This window comes from Podarcis liolepis (genome assembly GCF_965112155.1).
Source record: "Podarcis liolepis genome assembly, chromosome: Z".
Classification (NCBI taxonomy): Eukaryota; Metazoa; Chordata; class Lepidosauria; order Squamata; family Lacertidae; genus Podarcis; species Podarcis liolepis.
Window position 1 is genome coordinate 37,415,072 of NC_139570.1, and position 16,296 is coordinate 37,431,367.

Below are 16,296 nucleotides of genomic sequence, written 5' to 3' on the forward strand. Positions count from 1 at the left end.
ACATAGCAAACTGATGTTCTGCCCCCCTAACAAAGGCCTGCCCCCCCACAGCAAAAATCCTGGCTACGACCTTGGTACCAGATGGAGCTGGTACACAGCTGCCCTGGACACAGAACTGACCTGTGCCACCATGGATACCTGTGAGTCCAAAGTGACTCCCAGGCTGCGCACCTGGTCATTCAGGGGCACAGTTACCCCATTCAGGAGCAAGGAGTCCCACACACCCGCCCACACCCTGTCTTCCAAAAACAGTACTTCTGTCTTGTCAGGATTCAACCTCAATTCATTAACCACCATCATTTCCTCCAACCCCTTCAGACACTCACACAGGATATTCACTGCCTTCACTGGTTCTGATTTAAAGGAGAGAGAGCTCTGGATATCACCCGCATTTTAAAAGAAAAAATCTCAAAGCAGTTTACAACACATTAAAACATCAAGTGAAACAATTCAGAACAAAAAAATGCAAGCTTCAAGGAAAATACTGCAGATCTTTCTCTAAGTGACATTTTGCTTTCCCCATACTTATTTACCTTCCTAGCTGCCCCATAGCTGGAGGACTCTAGGAAGCTACTGATAGCCTTTTACCTCCACGAGCTTGTCTAAATAAGACAGATCTGTCTAATTAAGCTCCTTGGTATCAACAGTCTTGTCCATCTTGATTGTTAGCCTGATGTTGTCAGAAAGGGACACACGATTCCAGCAACTGGTATTTGGAAGCATCTCTGACTGTGGAAGCACAGCATCGCCACCACGGCTAGTAGCCACTGATAGCCTTATCCTTGATTCATCTGTCAGTCCTCTTCTAAAGCCATCCAAGTCGGTGGCATTTAGGAGCAAATCATGTCAAAGGCCCATCAACTCCAGCATTTTCTCTCTAACAGTGGCCAACAGCGAAGCCCACAAGCAGGACATACGGCCAACAGCCCTCTCTTCTGCTCCTCCTCCTCAGCACTTCATAGTGTTTCTGATTCTGGAGGTGGCATATAGCCACCAAGGCTAGCAAACACCAATCGCCTGATTTTCTGTGAATGTGCCTATTCTGCTTTCCAATGGCTGCTAGTCATGTTTGCTGTTACAGGGCCTTCAGAATGAGAGACAGTGTGTCCCTGAATAGCAGTCACTGGGCAACACCTGCAAGAAAAGGGCATTGTTCTTATGTCCAGCTTGTAGGCTTCCCACTGGGGCTTTCATTCAGCTGCTGTGGAAAAGAGGATGCTGGACTAGATAGGCCTTTGGTCTGATTCTGCAGGGCTCTCCTTATGTTCCTGAAGCTGGTGGCCATCAAATCTTGCGGCAGAAAATTCCATAGTTTCCCCATTCTTGATCCTAGCTAGGGCCTAGGCAAGAGGCAGAAGCAGTAGGGAAACCTCCCAAGAGTTATCAGAAAACCCTATGAAAGGGTTGTAGCTTAGTAGGGGAGCATCTGCTTTGCATGCAGAAAGTCCCATGTTCAATCACCAATGGCAACTATTCCAGGAAGGGCTGGAAAAGTTCCTTTTCCTGAAACCCTGGAGAGTTCCCGCCAAGTCTGCTTAGCTAGATGGGTCAATGGTCTGATTCTGTATAAGGCAGTTTCCTAGGTACCTGGAAAGGCCAGAGGGTCACAGGTCCCCTGGCCCTGCTTATAAAATGTTTTCCTGCAGCATCAGTGCAGCAAATTCAGCAGTCAGAATTCAACAGCAGCCATCCAGATACACCTGAGAAGCCCAAACCTGAGCCTAAAGGCAACAGCCTTTATGCAAAATAAAAAAATTCCTTCCAGTAGCACCTTAAAGACCAACTAAGTTAGTTCTTGGTATGAGCTTTCGTGTGCATGCACACTTCTTCAGATACACTGTGTATCTGAAGAAGTGTGCATGCACACGAAAGCTCATACCAAGAACTAACTTAGTTGGTCTTTAAGGTGCTACTGGAAGGAATTTTTTTATTTTGACTATGGCAGACCAACACGGCTACCTATCTACTACTGGAGCCTTTATGCAGTTTGTCAACAACACCTGATATTGAAAGGTATACAGAGGAGAAAGAAGATGGTGCCTGAAGCAAGTCTCCTGTGAGCCTCAGCAGACGGAGTAGGAGCTTTTAAAAAATAATACAAGACACACTCCCAGAAAACAAGCTTATACCTCAGCCACAGATAAGGACTCTGGGAGTCGCTGGATGGCATTCTAAACATCCTCCCTTCCTTTGAGCCTCTTCCAAAGCCCCTTTGAAATCCCACTGAAACCATCCAAAACTCCTCGAAGTTATCTAAAGCTATTTGAGGCTAATTACAACACTCAGAGTTTCCTTCAAACAAAGCCCTCAAATATACGGAGGGGACAAAGTAACCCAAATCTAGTCCGGGTATGGTACTCAGAGTTACAAAGAACTGGGAATTTCTCTTACACAAGCTGCAGAAACGCCCCCAAGAAAAAGCAGGCCAAAATTTTATACTATTTCAAACCAAAAGCAGATGATACAAGAAACATGGAGAGCCTGCACTCTCACGAATGGTCTGTCGACCGTACCTGGCATGGGAGAGGTATATTGTGCTGAGCATGGAAGTTCCATTTGGCTATAATGAATAATAGCCCTCAATAGACTCATCCTCCCCCCCCAAAAAAAAATTATGCTCATCTATAAATTTTAAGGGCAGTGTTCAACTCAAAAGTCCCATCAGTGCAAGGATTTGCCTACTAGCCATTATAGGTGTGCTCTGCCTCCACAGCTGGGGGCTGTAATACCAGTTGCTGGAAAACGCAGGAGGGGAGAAGGCTTGTGCTCAGGTCCTGCTTGAAGGTTTCCCACAGGCCTCTGGTTGGCCACTGTGATAACAGGATGCTGGACTAGAGAGGCCATTGGCCTAACCCTGCAGGGCTCATCTTACATTCTTATGATTTCTGCTTCTGCAATGGGACTTTCCATCCTCTTTTCCTTTTGCACTTGCACCAATTCTGCTCCAGAAGGTTGGGGGAACCCCTAAGGCTGGTTTTGGGGAGTGAGGAGAATACTCTGCTGTGCAAACAAATTCCTCATGTAGCACTACACTGGATATAACCCTAGGTTTAGGGAGGGGGGGAAACAAAGAAATTTCCCCCCATACCATTCCATCACCACCCCAGGACTTCACATTTCTGGTCTTAACTGGTCTACTTTAATATTTCCCTCTGTTTTGGAGCAACAGACCCAGTGTTAGAAACTCAGATATATAAGCTAATAAGGCTCAGCATGGCTCCCAATTTGGCCCATGAGGCCAAATCACACCCACCCGCCCCACCTCTCACTTCATCCGTGACATAAGGTATGGGGCAGGTGAAGATGCAGCTGCCATTGTATGATCAGGAGTCTTAAAGTGCAATGACAAGGGAGGCTTGCACTCCCTGTCAATCAGCTGATCAGTGGCAAGAGCAGGTCACCTGGGATCAGATCTATTCCTGAGTATCCCATGGGGAGCTCCTCAGCACAGCTGGACCCAACAGAAAGCAGGGCTTGAAGTTAGTGCTAGCAACTGATAGGAACTGACTTAAAGCTTCCTGGGTCTGGCTGTGCTGTTTTGCTTCCCATGGAAAATTCCATAACTGGTCAATCCTTGAAGGGGCTTATAAAGAGCTCTCTTTAGCGCTTTGAAGCATCAACAATCTTTTGATCGGCAGCACTTCAAAGCACTAAATGCTACTGGCAAGCCCTGAAGTCACCTGAAGTCAATGTGACTGACAGGTGAGCAGCCTCACCCACCTTACCCAGGGACAAGTATGGCTTAGCACCAGTGTGAAGAACACCTGAGGCCCTCCAGCTATCATTGGACTACATCTCTCATCCCATCATCTTTGACCACTGGCCATGTGGATTAATGGGAGTTGGAGCATAATGACATAGAGAGAGGCACAGATTTAAAGTGATGCCCAAACAAGTCCACTATCTTTAACCCCAACACACATAGGAGGAGGCATTTCCAAACAGACCATAACATGGACCAGGCAGATGTGCACTGTTCAAGGACACATTCCCAATCACCAACCAATTTCAGAACTGGGATACTGATAACCCTTCTATCGCAAAAAGCAGAGGGGGAGGAATGAAGTGTACCCCACATTGGATAAGCTCCTTCCACTCCATCCCAAAAATCAAACATTTAGCACACTTGTGGTCCAAGGCATCGTGATTACAAGAAAAAGTCCCAAAGAGAGGCTTTCATCTCTCTCTCTCTACATGGGGAATATACCCCAAATACTAGGCTAGGGTGGGAGCAGGGGGGAGAGGAACTTTCAAGCTTTAACCAGCAAAAGAGCATGTATCTGTATCTGCAAAAGGCAAGCAGAGTTTATTGATATTTATATACAGTTTCACAGCCCACCCGTCTCAATTTTACCTGTGGCTCTGGATCTTTAAATGCTTGACTTTGGAAAAATGTGTGAAAGCTAGGTGCTAACAGAAATCAATGACTGCCTGTGACTGCTCAGCACTGGAGAAGAGATCTAATGTAACATTCCACCAAAAAAACACCCCAGCAATTCTACCTGCTAGAAGCCACCTCAAGAAAATAAGAAGCACTCTTAAACACAGGCCATCATCCTGAGGAAAAAGTAGCAGCACCTTTTGTGCCTTTCATCATGCCCCCCCCCAAAAAAGCTTAAAGAGGTATTGATCAAAGACGACAATAAAAAAAAATCAATTGTCACAATCCTCATTTTGTATTACAGCGACAGCCATTGACAGTAGAATTTTGGATGCGACACACAGTGACCATCTTGAAGGCATAGACAGATCCAACTTCCCAAATGTTCTCGTTTCATCATCACCATTTCACAGCTGGGAAGCTGCACAACTTTGGGAATGAAAACCATGATTTGTAGCCCCAAAAAGACACAGGAAAGAGGGGCGTGTTCTCCCTACAAACCCATTAAATGCACAGTTCTTAAAGAACAGATTTAAAATTCTAATTTGATCTACAAAAGGGCGGGGGGGGGGGACTGACCACATCAGAAAAACTAACAGCCATTCACACGCACCAGTCTCACAGTAGAGGATAACATCACCCAACAATATACTTCCAACATTCATTACACCACACCAAACACGCACTTAATGTCACTCTTTTCTCAAAGCAAGACTTTCCTTAATTTCCTCTCTTCCACTTTTAGTCTCTGGGCCAGGATCCTGCCCGCCCCCCATATGAAGCCGCAACAGGATCACAACACAACCAATGAAAAAGATCAGACCCAAACTTCTGAAATTCCGTTGAGATTAAAAATTCTTTCTTTCTTTTTTAAAAAAATAAAGAATCCTCATCTTTCTGCATTTGAAATAATAAGAATAAAATTCCACGTTATTACCCTATTTAAAGTGTGCCCTCCCCCGCCAAAAATGCCAATTTCTGTATACAATCAGGTGTGTCGTAATGGAAGAGTGATGTCGGTTGCTATTTTAAAAGATGCCCATACACACACACACACACACACGTTTTACATGTATGGCATGTCAGAGACCGATATCGAAGGTAAGAAACAGTTTTGCAGTTTCAGTCACAGGGGACACACACAGATACACACACTCGTAGATATACATATCCAGGCCTTCCACAACCACAACGCACGGCCAAAACAATGGAAGGCAGAGATGGATTTAAAAGCAAAACAGAAGCCTGGGCAAAATGGCAACGCTGAAAGGCAACACACTAAAAGTCAAGACTCCCCCAATCCAGCGCACCCGAAATATATTCAGTCACTCTCATTTATGTTTTGGTTTTGAAGCGGCAGAGGGGGGGCAGAGAATAGAAAGAGGTGGGTGTTAACTGGCCCACATCTTCTCCAAAACCAAGGACAAACCTCCATTCTCCATCCCTGAAATCAGCATCGCACAATTTTGCAGTAATAACGATCATTACAATTGCACGGTTTGTTATTGAAACTTCAGAGGGGGGTGGGGAACCAACGCCCTTTCATCAATTCTCCCTTGCAAAACCTTCCAATTCCCTCTCTCCACCACAAATTAACAGCAACAGCAATAGCAAGGAGCACCTAACAATAATTTCATAACCCCTAAAATGACTTAAACCAAATGCATATTTGGGTGTTGCTCTGGATTTTTTTTCTTTTCTTTTGCATGGAGGCATCAAAACTGGATGGAGGTCTGCTTTGCATTTGCAAAACAAAAACAAACAAAATGGGGTCAGCAGAGTCTGAAATAAGTCAAATATGGAAGGGGGGGCCTGCGACCCCTTTAAGGGCCAAAAAGGGGGGGTAGGTGGGGAGAGCTAATGGGATTGTTGGGGGGATGGTAAAAACCATTCCCCTCCGCCCCTGGGGTGGGGGAAAACCTGGCCTACTTCACTCCTTCGCTTTCCTTCCTCAGTCTCCATTTTATAACTGCCCGGCCTCCCACCTCGCCCCACAGAAAAGCCCCCGAACTGCATCCTGAGCCCCCCAATACCCACCTGTTGTGGTTGTAGGGAGCCAAATGTGCCTGGGGAGCCGGCTGGCGGGGGAGCTCGGGGGCTCGGGGGTCAGGATGGCTGCGGATTGCAAGGCAGAGGCGGCGGCGACCTCCCAGGCTTCTCGCGACTGCCTCTCAGTGTCTGCTATGGTTGCCTCCGCCTCCTCCGCCTCCTGCGAAAAGGCCTGTCAATCCCCGGGCTGGAGTGAACAGCTGAACCCGCAGCGGCCAGGCCTGCGAAACGGGACAGCGGCGCCTGCCGGCCCCGCCGGGGAAAGCAGGGCGCTTTGGCTGAGGAGGGATGAAGGGAAAAGAACAGAAAGAAATAAAAAGGGGGGAAAATGGGTGGGAGAGCAGATCAGAGAGGGGGAAAGAGAAAGACAGAAAGAATGGACCTGACCCCAACAAAATTAAGCACTTAGAGTGGTTGGTTGTGTTATAATAATTTTAAGGTCATATATATGGTTGTGTTATAAGAATTTTAAGTCATATTTATATATATATATATATATATATATATATATATATATATATATATATATATATATATATATAAAATGTTCATAACTGCATATATAAACCACATGTCTGAAACCCCACAGAAAAAGTCCTGAAACCATTTTGTCCCTCCCAAATTGACCTCAAATATTTCTCTGCAAGGTCGAATGAAAATGGAAAAGCCTCCCCATTGTCTTTTTGTTCACAAATCCTGTCTTAAGGGTATGTCTGTGTATGAATAGGAACTAAGTATTTATCATTACAAAAGACTGGCCAGTCTCCCAGGTAATCCAATCAAGTGACCATTAACAAGTAACCTGCCGGACAGGAGATAAACAACGCACTCAGATTTCTGCTGTAGACCACCTTTTCTATGATGTAGGTATGATGCATCTGCGGGGTGGTCTTGGGCTCACCCCTTCCGTGATGGTAGGTGTGATGTTTCTGGGGGCAGTCTTGGACGGCAGGGCGGGCAATTTAAAATGTCTATATAAGGGCGGGCAGACCTTTGTTCTGGGTCCTCCTGCATGTGAGGGGAGCACCCTGTTGCAACAGCTTTAATAAAGATCAGGCTTACTAGCTGCTTTGCTTCTCAATATTCTCTGGTTGGCCTCTGTTATTTTCTCCTACTGATAGAGAACCCACTTAAGGACTCTATATGGGCTCTTGGATATCCTATAAGGGAAGAAGGGCAGATTTTGTTTACAACAGTTGTTTTGTTATTTGCCCTTCGCCCTAAAGTCCCAGGGTGGGTTACGACAATTTAAAACACAACATTAAAAATGTTTTTAATGTTTATGTTTATAATGTGGTTTAGTTTTAGTTGTATCTGTTTTAATTTATGCTGTGTGCCTCCTCTGGCCTTTGACTAGGAGAAAGGTAACGTATAAGCAAAATTCATCAATTAAAAGCAGTTCTAAAAACTTACAAAAATGTAGTCACAAAAAGTAGATTGTGACCAGCTAAGCTCTACTCAGAATAAACCCACTGAAATTAATGGATGAAAGTAAGTCATGTCCATTTTATTTATTTATTTTTTTGCATTGGGTCTGTTCCTGAGCCAAACTAGCATTGGATGCAGCCCTTAATTTACATTAAAAACTAAGGCTGCTGAATCCTTAGCCTACCTACCTGGAAGCAAGACCCATTGCGTTCAACAGGACTTTCTTCCAAATACACATGATTAGTAGAGAGCTGTAAGGCAACAGAACTGTCCCAACCATAGGAACAGGGACGCGGACTTATAAAAAATATTGGGGGGGGGGGGGCCGGGAAAGCTCATGAATAATAAATAAGCTCATGAATATGCAAATAGAGTGACGCCGCCTCCTCGTGAGCGAATAGGGGAGAGCGTGCTGCGCCTATTAATCAGCTCCGGAGCGGAAATTGGGTGGAGCTTTTGCTCGGGAGGGAGGGCAGGAGGCATGCAGCCCGACCCTGTGCATTTTGGGCTGGGGGAGGGCGGCGGTGGCGCTCTGCTGGAGGGGCGCCGGAGATTATTGGGGGGGGCGGAGCCCCCCCAAACGAATTTTTGAGGGGCTCGGGCCCCCTCAAGCCCCATGGAGTCGGCGCCTATGCATAGGAACATAAGAAAGTGCTATATACTAGCTCAGACTATTGGTCCAAGTAGCTCACTATTATCTACACCTGTGGTTTTCAACCTTTTTGAGTCCACTTCTCCCTTGACCAACCACATTCTTTCTATGGCACCCCTATGGGAGGCGCTTACACTGAGGTTCCGTTACAGGACATGTGTAAGTGGGAATTCCCCCATTCTGCCCCTGGGGAGATAAACATGGGGAGATATGTATATATGCATGAAGATACGGGCTGCAAGTTAATGAAAGGATGACTCACTGGAGGCCCCCTGAATGTTCCTCAAGTCACCCCAGGGTGCCATGGCACACTGATTGAAAACCACTGATCTACACAGACAAGCAGCCGCTGTTCAGGACCTTAGGCAGGGGGCATTCCCGGACTTCCGGGGTGGCGCCATCGGCAATGGCGGACTCCCTCTGATCTGGAGGGACCAGCTCCACGCGAAACGGGTCTTTTCCGCTACGGCGAAGCGGGGACCCTTTCAAAAATCACAGGCGGATGAAGCCTGTGACCATGGAACTCAGCGGGCACCTTTAGCGCCCCCCAACCCGCAAAGGAACCCACTAACGGGCTCCGGAGCGAAGAGGGGAAAGTGGCGCGGTGCTGAGAGTCAACTGCTTCTTCCGTGGAGTGAAGCCACACAGCCGTTGCCGGAGAGCGCTGCCTTTTTCCTGGGACAATTTGGCTTCTAAAATAATCACCCGTGAGTACTTAAATCTCAGACAATTGGACTTTAAATAAGGACTTGCGAGCAAAAAGGAAAATTGGACTTAAAAGTTTACTTCAATTTGGCACTGAAACGGGAAGGTCTAAACAGGAAGTCAGCCTTCCGTTTCTTTGTAGATAGATTAAAGCAAAGACATGGCAAACTAGAGCTCAGAAAATCACTTGTAAAAGGTTAACTTTCATCATTTAAAATTGTTGAACCCCCTTTGGAAGCAGGAGAAGAGGGGGGATTTTTTTCGGACTGTTTAAACCTGCAGAAGTGAGTGCAAAATAAAGTAACTTTCCACCGTCTTGATCCTGGAGCAGGGTGTCAGGACTGACGTTTTTTGAAGCTCATTGACCAGAGACAAACGTCTTTGACAGATAGCTAAAAGAAGAGAAACATAGTGATTCCATTGTTCCCCTTCACATTTTAAAGGAAGAAATATTGACAAAATATCTGAAAAAGGAAACTTTGTTGTCAGACTTGTCTTTAAAAGAAAGAACAAATAGAAGTTCCCCCCAGAGGGAGACTGTGAAACTGTAACCAGCTTGCAGCTGTTACTGATTACAATCGTGGGAATAGACTCTGACCTTGCAGGACAATGTATTCAGAAGCTCTGTTGTGTGCTTTCTGTAAAACAAATGCCCTACTGGAACAGCTACATGAGAAGACGGACTTGATGACCGATGCGATCAGAAATTTTGAACAGGCAGTGGGAAATTATATGGAGCCCACACAGGAATTAAATCAGGAGTATGCCCTGACAGAACAGATGAGGGAAGAGGATGTTGCTGAATCTGGGGCGCCAGAGATGGAGGGAGCTGTGGCCCAGCAGGATCATGAGCTTTTGGATTTGACAAATGAACTTGGAAAAAGCCAGATTTGGAAAGATAAAGTTTGGTTTGGTTTGGAAATGGGGGGTTAGATAGACCCCCCTATGCAGGGATGTTTGGACTTTTCGAGTCTGGCAATGGGCCGTGAGATGTTTGGGGTTGTGGGGGCTCTTAATTTTGGAGGGACTTTGAAACATGTTCTTAAATACCATATGGAGTTTAGTGTAGACTATGGAAAAGGGGCTGATTTGTCGAGAAGGGTCAAAAACATTGTTAAGCTGGAGTTCCCACGAGTGAAAGGAGCAGGAGACAAAGGAAAATACAGCTATAAATATGAAGAAGAGCCGCGGAAGGGACATGGAAGAGACTTAAGGGCCTCGGATACAAAATTGCCAGGTTAATGCGCTAGATTGATGGGATAAAAAGGACTGACAAAACCCGGGACCAGGAGGAAGAGACGTTGGATGAAGATTGGATTGTTTTTATTTTCTTTTTATTACTAGGATTGTCTTATAAAATTGATGAATGTTAGGAAAATGTTGGAACGAAATTAATTGGCTTTAGCAAAAATGTTTAAAGAATTATGTAAGAATATTATGGTTATGAGAAGTTGGTAAAAATAAGACTTAAGTTTTAAGTTTTAAGGTTTTTTATAGTAAGATAAGATTAAAATAGATTAAGGTAATGTAATGACAGAATATTATGAAATATGGAAAGGATTTGCTGCGACAATTAATAACCAGGATACAAAAAATGGGAGGAGGAGGAGGTCAAAGAAAGAAGGTAATGACAGTTAAGGATTTGAGAATGATGGATTTGTTTTTGAGTGTTTGTGGTGTATTTTTGTTTTTTGAATTTGTATTGTTTGATGTGGTTTGTTTTTTCTTTTTCTTTTTCTGCTTTCTTTTCTTTTGTAATTCTAAAATTTTTTCATAAAGGTGTATGAAAAAATGGCCGGTTAATAGGTGAGAATCTAAAGCTATAAAATATTAAGTTAAAGGATTAAGACAAAAACAAAGAGGGAACGGATTTGCTGAATTAACCAATTGAACTGGAATACAAAAAAGGGAGGTGAGAGGAGGTCAGGGAAGCAAGGAAATGAAATGTAAGATACGGAAGGATTAATTTGTTTTTAAGTGTTTTTTTCTAACTTTTGTTATTTTTTGTATTTTGTATGGTTTTTCCCCCCTATATTTTTCCTTGTCTCTTTTATTTCTAACTATGTAATTTTTTGTTTCTGAAATTTTAATAAATATAATTAAATAAAAAAAAAGGCAGAAGGCATTCCCAGCCCTACCGGGAGATACCGGTACTGTGAATTAAACCTGGCACCTTCTGCATGTAAATCAGATGCATTCACTGAGCTAATGCCCATCCTCATACCAGAGGCAGTTGTATGATACAATAGAGATTATCATTATCATTATTTTATATATTGCATTTAAACCCCACCTTTTTCCCAAGGAGCTCAAAGTGGTATACATGGTTCTCCCCTTTTTCGTTTAATGCCCACAACTACCCTGTGAGGTAGGTTAGCTTCAGTGACAGGGACTGGCCCAAGGTCACCCAGTAAGCTTTATGGCCAAGTGGGGATTTGAACCCTGGTCTCCCAGATCCTAGTCTGATACTGTATCCACTACACCACATTGGTTCCCAGCTCTGCTTTTTAAAGAGCCCTGCTGAGTCAGAAGGCCAGTCTAACTGCAGCATTTTGGGCTGAACTTGCAAACGTTTCCATCTAAAGCCTGCAGTTGGCCACAGCGCAAGGACCTCTCTCCAAGACTGACTGAATGACAGGATCAAATATTTGCAATATCTATCCAGTTTGCATTGAGCAAATGTCAGATTTTAGTTTCCTCATTGCAGAATGTGCTTTTAATTGAGTCACAGCCCATTTGTAATGCAGTGCCCTTTTACTGCACTTACTACTTGACAGCTCTTATTTAACATATCCCCTCTACAGCCTTGCAAAGTTGAGCAGGCCTAGGTAAAATGACTTTCTTAAGGACGCCCAGAAATCTTCTCAGCAAAGCAGGGAACTAACCCCAAGTCTACCCATAAACACTATCCACTACACCATGTTCTCTAATTTTTATTGTATTACAGAGAGATGGTGTACACAAACAGTCCCTTATTCCTTCCCTTGGGACAGGAGCTGGCTTGTTCTAATACCATCTCCTACACACCCATTCCTATCAATAAAACATTCTCTAGAGATCTCCTGTGTATCTCCAAGGAGACATATCAAAGACAGGGAATGGAAGCACCAAGAATTATTCTCTGCAAACATATAGGGCAGAAAGATCTCACAATAAGTCATTCACATCGGATAGATCACAAGCTACTTTCTGTCTAGCCCTGATCTAGATCAGCCTACTGCAATCTGGTACCCTCCATATTTTTTGGACTACAATTCCCATCAGCACCCAGAGCCTGTTGGAATGTGAATACATGCTATGGGAAAGGATATTTTAAATTAGATATTGTCCTTCCTCACATTTCAGCAGAGTGCCATCCTTTTGCAACTTAAAAAGAAAGCTTAGATAAGCTAGTTTTAGCCTTTTAGTTTATGTAATCCTGGATGTTTTAAGGCAGACCAGATTTTCCTGGTATTTCCTCCTTTACTCCCCCTTAAAGTGGTTGCTGAACAACTCCAGGCACGCCTGGAAGAAGCGGACCATTTGGATCCCTTCCAGTCGGGATTTACACCTCATCATGGGACTGAAACTGCCTTGGTCGCACTGGTTGATGATCTCTGGCGGGCTAGGGACAAAGGTGAGAGCTGTTTCCTAGTTCTGCTGGATCAGCGGCGCTTGATACCATTGACCATAACATTCTTCTGGACCTTCTAGAGGGGCTGGGAGCTGGGGGCAGGTTCCGCTCCTTCCGCCTGGGCCGTGTTCAGAAAGTGGTGGTGGGGGATGAGTGTTCAGACCCCTGGGCTCTCACTTGTGGGTTACCTCAGGGTTCTGTCCTCACCCCCATGCTTTTCAACATCTACATGCAGCCGCTGGGAGAGATCATCAGGGGGTTTGGGCTGGGTGTTTATCAATATGCGGATGATACCCAGCTCTACCTCTCTTTCAAATCAGAACCAGTGAAGGGGGTGAATGTCTGTGTGAGTGTCTGGAGGTGGTTGGAGGATGGATGGCTAACAGATTGAGGTTTAATCCTGACAAGACAGAAGTACTGTTTTGGGGGGACAGGAGGTGGGCAGGTGTGGAGGACTCCCTGGTCCTGAATGGGGTAACTGTGCTCCTGAAGGACCAGGTGCGCAGCCTGGGAGTCATTTTGGACTCGCAGCTGTTCATGGAGGCGCAGGTCAATTCTGTGTTAACCAGCTCCATCTGGTACGCAGGCTGAGACACTACCTGCCCGCAGACTGTCTCACTAGAGTGGTGCATGCTCTGGTTATCTCTCACTTGAACTACTGCAATGCGCTCTATGTGGGGCTACCATTGAAGGTGACCTGGAAACTACAACTAATCCAGAATGCGGCAGCTAGACTGGGGCCTGGGAGCAGCCGCCAAGACCATATAACCTACATTGAAAAATCCTACATTGGCTCCCAGTACATTTTTGAGCACAATTCAAAGTGTTGGTGCCGACCTTTAAAGCCCTAAATGGCCTCGGTCCAGTATACCTGAAGGAGCGTCTCCACCTCCATCGTTCTGCCCGGACACTGAGGTCCAGCGCCGAGGGCCTTCTGCCGGTTCCATCACTGCAAGAGGCCAAGTTACAGGGAACCAGGCAGAGTGCCTTCTTGGTAGTGGTACGTGCCCTCCCACCAGATGTCAAAGAGATCAACAACTACCAGACTTTTAGAAGACATCTGAAGGCAGCCCTGATTAGGGAAGCTTTTAACGTTTGATGGACTACTGTATTCTAATATTTTGTTGGAAGCCTCCCATAGTGGCTGGGCAAACCCAGCCAGATAGGCAGGGTATAAATAATATATTATTATTATTATTATTATTATTATTATTATTATTATTATTATTATTATTAAATTAACAACCACACAAACAGTCTTGTAAAATGTAAAAATAGCATTTATTCACCCAGAATACTTGTTGAAGAGCAACAGATACAGCAGCTTTGTTTAAGCAGGCTTAAAATGATAATTCAGTTACCAAGACATACTTAAGTCTAGCTTTAAAATGGAGTCTGAGCTTAGAGTTCAGACTGCAGATGTCCTCACATTGCTGGCATGGTGGAGAGAGGAATAATAATAATAATAATAATAAATTTTATTTATATCCCGCCCTCCCCAGCCGAAGCCGGGCTCAGGGCGGCTAACAACACTAAAATAGTGCAACATTATAAAACATCATAAGAATTAATTAAAATCACAATTGATGGCAACCATAAACTAAAGTATTGCAAAGATTGCCAAAGGAGGGAGTCAGGCTGTGCCCTAACCAAAGGCCTGGTGGAACAGCTCTGTCTTGCAGGCCCTGCGGAAAGATGTCAAGTCCTGCAGGGCCCTTGTCTCTTGTGACAGAGCGTTCCACCAGGTTGGAGCCGCAGCCGAAAAAGCCCTGGCTCTAGTTGAGGCCAGCCTAACCTCTCTGTGGCCTGGGACCTTCAAGATGTTTTTATTTGAGGACCGTAAGTTCCTCTGTGGGGCATACCAGGAGAGGCGGTCCCGTAGATACGAGGGTCCTAGGCCGTGTAGGGCTTTGAAGGTTAAAACCAGCACCTTAAACCTGATCCTGTACTCCACCGGGAGCCAGTGCAGCTGGTATAGCACCGGATGAATGTGATCCCGCAGCGAAGACCCCGTAAGGAGTCTTGCTGCGGCATTCTGCACCCGCTGGAGTTTCTGGGTCAGTCTCAAGGGCAGCCCCACGTAGAGCGAGTTACAATAATCCAGTCTGGAGGTGACCGTCGCGTGGATCACAGTGGCTAGGTCAGGGCGAGAGAGGTAAGGAGCCAACTGCTTAGCTTGGCGGAGATGAAAAAATGCCGCCTTTGTTATAGCTGCAATCTGCGCCTCCATGGAGAGGGAGGTATCGAAGATTACACCCAAACTCTTAACGGACGGTGCTGGCACTAATTGCACCCCCGCAAGAGATGGGAGTTGCCCCCTCAATCCCATATCGTCCCGTCCCAGCCAGAGGACCTCTGTCTTCGAAGGATTTAACTTCAACCGGCTCCCACGTAACCATCCAGCCACAGCTTCCAAGCATCTGATCAGTGTGTCTGGGGCCGAGTCAGGATGGCCATCCATCAACAGATAGAGTTGGGTGTCATCAGCATACTGATGGCAGCCCAGCCCAAAACTCCGGACAAGCTGGGCGAGGGGGCGCATAAAGATGTTAAAAAGCATCGGGGAGAGAATCGCACCCTGAGGCACTCCACACACCAAGGAGTGGCGGGATGACAGTTCCCCCCCAAGCACCACCCTCTGTCCCCGACCAGAGAGAAACGAGCGCAGCCATTGAAGGACTGTGCCCTGGATCCCCACGTCGGCGAGGCGGTGGTCCAGAAGTTCATGATCAACCATGTCGAAAGCTGCTGACAGATCTAGAAGAATCAGCAGCCCCGACCCGCCTCGATCCAGCTGTCTACGAAGATCATCTGTTAGGGCGACCAGAGCCGTCTCGGTCCCATGACCAGCGCGGAAGCCGGACTGGAATGGATCCAGAGCCGATGTTTCATCCAGAAACCTACCAAGCTGTTCAGCAACCGCTCTCTCAATCACCTTACCCAGGAATGGGAGATTCGAAACTGGGCGGTAATTGGATAGATCTAAGGGATCTAATGATGTTTTCTTTAAGAGCGGACGCACCACTGCCTCCTTCAGTTCCCCTGGGAATGTCCCGGTGCCAAGGGACAAATTGATGATATCCCCCAGGGGGGCCCGCACCTCGTCTGGACACGCTCTAATCAGCCAAGACGGGCACGGGTCAAGAGGACAAGTGGTGGGCTTTCCAGCTCGGAGGAGTCTGTCCACATCGGCTGGGGATATCCGGTCAAAGTGGTCCAATACTGGACCCGAGGACAGTCGAGGGGCCTCCAGTTCCTTTATTGTATCCAAATTGGCAGGGAGGTCATGGCGGAGCGACAGGACCTTCTCCGCAAAAAAGCTCGCAAATGCCTCACAGCTGTGTGTCGAATTGTTATTTAAATTTGGCTGTCCTTCGAGGGACGTTAAAGACCGAATTATACTAAATAATTGTGCCGGGCGAGAGCTAGCGGATGCAATGGAGGCCGAGAAGTAGGACTTCTTAGCGG

General features: G+C 45.9%; 1 protein-coding gene across 21 annotated transcripts in view; it reads right to left on the reverse strand.

Annotated features, from left to right (window-relative positions):
* Positions 1-6,706, reverse strand: part of PRRC2B (proline rich coiled-coil 2B) — a gene marked incomplete at its 3' end in the record, with an annotated part of 69,374 nt that extends 62,668 nt beyond the window's left edge. For 8 of the 21 annotated variants that reach the window (XM_083485463.1, XM_083485471.1, XM_083485460.1 and 5 more), the window contains exon 1: positions 6,419-6,703. Of the gene's footprint in view, positions 1-6,418 lie in introns of all 21 variants that reach the window. The other 13 variants (XM_083485466.1, XM_083485458.1, XM_083485457.1 and 10 more) reach the window with 4 other exon arrangements.
* Between the last annotated feature and the right edge of the window lie 9,590 nt (positions 6,707-16,296).